Source organism: Phragmites australis, chromosome 12, assembly GCF_958298935.1.
Source record: "Phragmites australis chromosome 12, lpPhrAust1.1, whole genome shotgun sequence".
Classification (NCBI taxonomy): domain Eukaryota; kingdom Viridiplantae; phylum Streptophyta; class Magnoliopsida; order Poales; family Poaceae; genus Phragmites; species Phragmites australis.
The window spans coordinates 8,456,061-8,464,500 of record NC_084932.1 but is presented as its reverse complement, the minus strand read 5'-3'; positions in this window follow the sequence as shown (position 1 = coordinate 8,464,500).

Genomic DNA, 8,440 nt, shown 5'->3' with positions numbered 1-8,440 from the left:
TAGCATTACACAGCTTCAACCATGACAAAGTAAGTCCAAAATAAAACTTGACATGCACTAAAAGTTCTCAACATCACATAGGTGTTGACATCACATAACTAAGTCCAAAATGAAGCTTAACATGCTATCACATGATCTAAATTAACTTCCTTTTGCTTCTAGTGTTTATGGATGGGGATGCATCTTTCTTTTTGCTCCTTGTTCCCATGGAAGGGTTGCCAGGTGATAGAGGCTCAGTAGCTTTCCTTTTGACCCTTCTTTTGGGAGGTGGTGTTGAAAATTCTCCTGTTGGGACTAGGGCCAAGGAGTTCATTTCTGGCTGGTTTGAGCCAGTATTAGAACCAGACTTGATAAACTTTTGTTTGCTGAAAATATAAGAAACACAGTGTTAGAGGCCTAGTAAGGCATTTTGAATAAGAAGATAGATGGTGAAAAGTGTTACCTTGATACAAAAGTAAAAGCAGCTAAAGGTGTTGTATCAACAAAAGCACTTTCAACAACCAATACACTATGATGTGAAAGAGAGATTAGCAAAACAATAATTGTAAGTGCATGCATGTAAAAGAGATATTGCAATCCTTACCTTGATGATGTACTACCAATAGCAACATCTTGTGAAATACTTGTTGTCTTCTTTTTCTTTAGCCCACTTTTTTAAGAATTTAAGTTAGCTCACACAAGGAATAGATGGTGAAGAATTCAATTTAAAGAACAAGTTACATTTTTGTTACCTTTTTTCTTTTTGGGCAACAAAGCATAAGACTCTTTTGCTTCTGGGCCAGCTTGTTTGCACTTAAACCACATATGGTCATAGCTCTTGCAAAGGGAACACTGATGCTGACCATTCCTTCCCCTACCCTCAAGATCACTTGACGATGAATAATGGATATTTACTATATCCGAACGCCTCAGGGTTTCCCATAATTCTTGGAGCATATCTTTATCTCGGAAAAGAATATCCCTAAAAGAAAGGAAACTACTCGTAGGTACCCAAGCATCCTATGACAGGGAAGGATATTGCCAAGAATTAGAAGGAAGAGTCTAGAGGACGTACGATACCCCCATATATATACAGAACCGAGGGACCCTGTGGGGAGAAGAGGACAAGTCATCACAAGCGATACAAGTTCCACCAGCCCATACAAGCCAACATAAGCCAAGGGAGAAGTCGCTGACTAGGTTTAGATCCATCTAGGATAGCTACCCCTTGTAACAGGCTCAAATCAATATGAGACAAACAGACATAGGGTTATTATCATCAGGGAGGTCTGAACCTGTCTAAAAACCCCTGCGTATTTTTCTTGTGATCCGTCTACTCAAAGCATCCCCCTATTCTTCAACAACTTCATTAGATCATCGATTTAGCAATCGTCAACAGCTGGTGCCATCCGTGGGGATCATGACAAAAGGCATTGAAGAGTCTACACACGATATGATGTTGACATTGCCTAAAGGTTTGCCAAAACTGGTTTTTCGAATAAGGGGTCCTACAATAACTTTGCCTCTCTTCCTGACAAGCTTGTGATCGATCGGGTAGATTTCCGCGATGAACTTTCTAGCGACAATTCAAGCGACATGGTAAGTTGATTCATGTATCAATGCACCAAAAAATTATGGTATCAAGTTCGAACCACTCGATTGCCAAGACAATTGTGGATGTCTGGTTCACAGTAAGTCAGGATCAATTCCTGCATCTCCTAACAACATGGGTTGTCAAGATTCCAATCCGGAGCAATTCGAGGAAACATCTATGATGGATCTAGACACATCCTATAGTGGAGGTTACCCCCGAGAAATTTCACCATCAGAAACAGGGTGATGATCTGGCTCATCATGACAACAACCCTACAAACGCTCGGGGCCCTCTGACCCCGACGGCAGGCAATGGTTAGCCTCACACAGATACAACACTTATGGCCCTTATCGGGGCACTGGTCATACAATCTCTTGATCATCAACAGGGGCTTATCGTTTTAAGTCCACGACAACAAAGAAGATCCTCCTTCTACAAGAGACCATCATGCGCCCTCAGACCATAGATTTGGCTACCCCAACTAGTAAGGATTGATAAACTCAGCGGTCGACTTGACAAAGGAGATCATGCTCCAGGCAGAGAACTCTCATCTTGCCTTGGTTGGAAATAGTGCTAACAAGGGTCGACTAGGTAATCCTTCGTCACTAGATGTATCTGACCCGAATAGGCGCAACCCTAGGAACAGGGCTTCTCGGGACAACAATCGGGCAAACAATCACCATCGTACCTCACCGGTCAATGGTTATCCGATCAATGACCTGTGTCAGTTCATCGATAACCGGCTAAGATGCTCGAGGGCTTTTGAAGAAGTTTCTTCTACCCCCCATAGATCTAATCAGGAAGCCTCCCGACATGGCTCAAATCGAGACCAATCTCTGATTGCTATGGAAAAGACTCCTAGGGGTGCCGGAACTAAGCAAGGTGCCATTAACGAATGTTTGGCTTTCTCTCCAGATCTATGGAACGTAAGTTGACCGGCAAGGTTTTTCCCTGGGATGATCAAAAAATACAATGGAAGCACAAATCCTGTTGAGTTTCTCCAGATCTATACCACAACCATCTAAGCAGTCAGTGGGAACAAGAAGGTAATGGCAAATTACCTCCACACAGCCCTTGAAGGGGCATTCAGGACTTGATTGACCAATCTATCGTATAGAACAATCTACTTGTGGGAGCAGCTTTGCAACGTGTTCCTAGTCAACTTTCAGGGTATGTACATTCAGCCTGGTACGAAAAACAATCTATACTGCTATGATAAAATGATGAATGAAACCTTATACGAGTTTGTCTGATGCTTCAGATCACACGGAATACTATCCCCAAGATTATTGACCATGACGTTATTGAGGCATTTACTCAAGGGGTTAAGAGCCAGCGTTGCATCGAAGATATCGCCCAAAAGGAGCCCGAGACGGTTAAAGACCTCATGCAGATCATCAATAAGTATTTCAGGGTCGAGGATGCATTCCTTTATGTCAAGCAAAAGACTCAGGGCATGAATCATCCTCAACCCAGTCTTGGCGGTGACAATGTCCAAAACAAGCACAAGAAGAACGGCAAGGAAGGCAAGTGCAAGAAAGCTAAATCTAATAAAGTTTTTGCATATTTGCCTGATGTGTGTCCCGAGCGTGACAGAAAAAGTTTTACACTAGGTTCTAGCGAGCGTGACAGAAGCCATGATGTGACTTCCACCAAATCAACAACCATAGCATCTATGAATGTCACCTCTAGAAAAAGTTGGTCAAGGTGAATGTCAAAAAAGCGACCAAGGGAAAGAGGATCCAAGTCGTGACCCAAAGTTGGGACTCTGACTCGAATGGTGGTGGGGATGACATGGACACGATGTCTTTTCAGCCAGGCAAGATGACAATTGACCACATGTTCAGTGGTTCCGCATCCTATGAGTCCAAGTAATAGTATAAGACAGTGGTTCGAGAAGTCCTAGCCGCTATTCCAAAGGCTCGTTAAGCCGTGAAGTGGTCAGATACAGAAAAAATCCTGTTTGAAGACTGCCCTAATTAGTTCATACGACCGGACCACTTTCCGATAGTGATGGAGCCTACGATAAACAATTGCAGGGAAACCTGAGTCCTTATCGATGGTGGAAGTTCCTTGAACATCCTATTCTCTAATGCACTTCGAGGAATGCAGATCTCACGGTATGTAATCAAACTGATTACCCAAGCCTTCTATGGTATAGTACCTAAATCTTTAGCAACTCCCATTGCCAGATATCGCTACATGTTACATTCAGAAAGCCTGACAATTTCCGAACATAAAGAATCATGTTTGATGTGGTTAGTTTCTAGACAACATAAAATGCCATCTTAAGTAGACCCACTCTTGCCAAATTCATGGCAGCCATGCACCACACTTACCCTGTGTGAAAATCCCAGGTCCCGAGGGGGTCATCACCATCTGGGCTGCACAAAAATAGGCTTATGCTGTGACAAACAAAGTTTAGATATAGCTGCGCAGCATCAACCTGATAAGGAGATGAAGAAATCGAGGCCAAAGGCCGTTGTGAAGTCTCATGGCTAAGTCAAATCAGTTCCTTTGGATCCAATGGAGCCATCCAAGATCTTCCGAATCGGTTCGAAATTGGATCCTAAATAGGAACTCATGCTCATCAATTTCCTCCAGGCAAACACCGATGTGTTCGTTTGGCAACCGTCAGACATGCCCGGGATCCCCAGGGAAGTGATTGATCACAAATTAGCTATCTAGCCTGATGCAAAGCCAGTTAAACAAAAACTTCAACGATTCACACCCAATCGGAAAGAAGCTATTAAAGAGAAAATTGAAAGGCTCACCAAGGCAAGCTTTATTCGAGAAGTGGATCACCCTGAGTGACTTGCAAACCCTATTATGTTTGAAAAATCAAACAACAAATGGAGAATGTGTGTCGACTTCATAGACCTCAACAAAACCTACCATAAGGACGCTTTTCCTCTACCAAGAATTGATCAGATAGTTGATTCCACCTATGGCAGCGACTATCTAAGCCTTCTTGATGCATATTCTGGTTATCATTAGATTAGAATGAATCCAGAAGATGAAGAGAAAACCTCCTTTATTACACTATTTGGGGTCTATTTCTATATTAAAATACCCTTCGGATTGAAGAATGCCGGTGACACATACCAATGAGGAATGCAGATAACAGTCCATGATCAGATCGGTCCGAAAATGGAGACTTACGTTGATGATCTTGTTGTCAAAACCAATAAGAAGGAAGATATCATCTCTGACCTACAAGAAACATTCAACAACATGTGCAAGAATCGGGTCATGCTAAACCCGAAAAAGTGTGCAATTTGAGTTGATGCGGGGAAATTGCTTGGATATCTAGTGTCTTACGAGGGAATAGATGTCAATCTTGAAAAGATCAAAGTTGTTGAAGAGATGCAACCATGAGGTCAGCGCGACAACTTCAAAGACTAACCGGATGCATGACAACCCTTAGTTGATTTATTTCCCTGCTCAGAGATCAAGGACTTCCCTTCTTCAAGTTGTTAATACAACATGAAAAGTTTAAGTGGTTAAAAGAAGAAGATGATGCATTTAACAATTTCAAGAGTTATCTTTCTCCTCCCCTGTGCTAGTGGCACTCAACCCTAATGAATATTTACTCTTATACATCGCAACTGGACCACAAGCTGTAAGTGAGGTATTGGTGGTGGAAAGGGAAGTGCAAGACAAACGAGAAAAAAAGCCAGCTATGAGTGTACTACATCAGTGAAGTGCTCCACAGTCCTAAAGAACGTTATCCGCAAGTGCAGAAGCTGTTATATGCGGTACTAATGGCCTCTCATAAGTTACGATATTACTTCCAAGCTCACAAGATCACCATACCATTAATATTCCCATTAGGCGAGATCCTGCACAATGGAGATGCAATCGGCTAAATTGCCAAGTGGTTAGTTGAACTTGGAGAATTTGATGTCCATTTCATGCCTCGAACAGCAATCAAGTCACAAGCACTCGGTAACTTTGTGGCCGAATGGACAGAACCAGATCAACCCCATGATGACGACAACAATTTGTCGGATGTATGTACTTCATGCTTCGACGGATCACTCACGCTCCAAGGTGCGGGGTTGGGATTATACTGATCTATCCAACAGGAGAAAGCCTGCAATACGCATTGCAAATTATTTTTTCGGGTACAAATAATGTAGCCGAATGTGAGGATCTGCTCGCCGAACTCTGAGTTGCTTCTACTCTTGGCATCCGCCGCCTGCTTGTGAAAGGTGATTCATAGTTGGTGGTAAAATAAGTTAGCAAGGAGTATCATACCTCAAACAATACCATGACAGACTAGCTCGCGGAGGTGAGGAAGCTGGAAAAGAAATTCATCGAACTTGATGTCAAGTATGTCCCAAGGAAGGATAATTGCCTCGCCGATAGTCTTGCCCGCACAACATCCTCACAGTCTCATGACAACGCAGGATTTTCATAGAGAAACTCTCGAAGCCATCTGTGAAATTATCAGAGAACACAGCTAAAGGAGTGGTGGTTCGTGAGACCAACAACCAGCTCGGGGGCTCACCAAGGATTGACGCCTAAAAAGGAGTCATGGAGGTACTCGTGGCTCAGCTCAAAAGTGAAGTTTCATGGATGACTGCAATCCACAAGTACCTTTAAGATCGAGTTGTGCCTGAAGATGATGCATGAACTGAGAAAAATTCTCGTTGATCCAAGATGTATACCTTGGTGGATAACATTCTTTATCGGAAAGGTGCTCACGGAGTACTCATGAAATGTATCTCTTAGAAGCAGGGTAGAGAACTACTCAAAGAAATCCATGGAGGGGTGTGTGTAGCTCACGCTTCCTTCTGAACCCTGGTCGAAAAGGCTTTCAAACAAGGTTTCTATGAGCCTACAACTCTCTATGATGCTAGTGAGTTGGTAAAAAAGTGCACAAGCTATCAATTTCATAGCACAAGAGTATATCAACCCGCTCAAGCCTTACAAATGATCCCCTTGTCATGGCCATTCGTGACTTAGGGGCTAGATATTCTGGTTCCCTTCTGGTAGCACCCGGGGGCTTCAAGTTCATATTCGTTGCAATTGACACATTTACAAGTGGATTGAAGCTGAGGTAGTTGGAAAAATCACGTCGACAGCTGCCAAAAAAAATCATCATGATAAGATTTTGCGTCCCAAGTAGAATTATCACAGACAATGGTACTTAGTTCTACAGCGCGGCGTTCATTGATTACTGCGAGGAACTGGGTACTACAATCTGCTTTGCATCTATGGCACACCCACAAAGCAATGGATAGGTCAAGCAGGCAAATGTCCTAGTACTTCAGGGAATCAAAACTCACGCCTTCAATCCCTTGTCCACCTACGCTAAAGCCTGGGCTTCCGAGTTGCCTAATGTACTCTGGGCACTTCGAACAATGTACAGTAGGCAACGAGTGAAATGCTTTTTTCCTAGTTTGTGGGGTTGAAGCAATATTGCCCTATGAGACTAAAGATCAAATCTCCCCGAGTCGAGTTATATGCTGATAAGAATGAAATCCCGATAAGACAAGATGACCTCAATGCTCTCGAAGAAAAAAGGACACAAGTGTTGATAAGATTAGCACAGTACCAACAAGCTCTTCAACGCTACCATGACCAAAACATTTGTAAAAGATATTTCAAATCTGAAGATCTGGTTCTATGTCTCATACAAAGCTAGAAAAACAACAATAAAGTGTCTCTGAAGTGGGGAGGTCCCTATAGGGAGGTCGAATCTAATTGACCAGGGTCGTATAGGATAGTTATGGAAGATAGTCAAGTCCTTAAACACTCTTAGAATACCGACCAACTTTGTAGGTTCTATGTGTAAGTACTTAGAATATATTTTACAATATTAGTTATTATATTATTAATATATATTTTTTCTTCTATCTTCGAATGAATACCTTTAAAAAAATCTGAGATAAGTCGCAAATCGAAAACTTATGCCCACACACACACACAGTTTTTGGACTGCCCATCCAAAAATCCTTTCCAGTAGCCAGTCGAGGGCTTCATACATATTAGGAGCACAAAAGTTGTCGTGCATATCTTTTTCTTATTATGATGGGAAGAATTATTCTTTTAGGGATTGCAGAAGACCTTGTCAAATCTCTAAGTGTCTAAAAACTCAAACGTTTTTCGCTTGGAATCGAGCCTAAGGTTATCGCAATAAGCATCCCGATAAGAAACTCTGCGAACCTCAAAACTATTCAAAAGAGATGACGAACACTTCTTAAAACTTCCTTGTATTCAAAAGAAGGATTTCAGTCATACACTTGTCTTCTAGTAGAAGTAGGAATCTTCCATTTAACATGATTTTTAAGCTCATTTACAGATAAACTAATGGAGAGATGATTAAAAAAAGTCCTAAAAGAGCTACCCGGCGAAGGGGAAGGAGAGACTATTTTAACCTACCCAATGAGAGGTTAAGTGATGCCCTATCTCTTGGCTGAACTCGCCGGTGTTGTAGCCCGAGATCATCGACATCTTTGGCGACAATGATTTGGACTCCCCACTGTGGGTTGCTGCTCTACGAACACGGTTTTGGTGAGGGCTTGGCTCCCAACCACCATCACTGGAGTCACCGCCTTGGCTACTCCATCCAACCATCCTCACCAAAATAACATGAGGATAGAGAGGATGAAGACGTAGGTGTCTTGCCATTTTTAACGGAGGTGCCAGCAGACGCCTCCTTTTTTCCGCCTCAGCTATTGCTTCTTCCTCCTCTATTTTCACCTCCAAAAGATCCCAATCCACCTCATCTTGGACCTGAGGCGTTGGGGGCTTGCCTTCTTTAACAGAGATGCCATGAGTCGCAACCCTTTATTCAACCTCCTCATTGGATGAGATGTCGATGATCTCTACCACTAAACTAGACTGTGTGGGAGATGA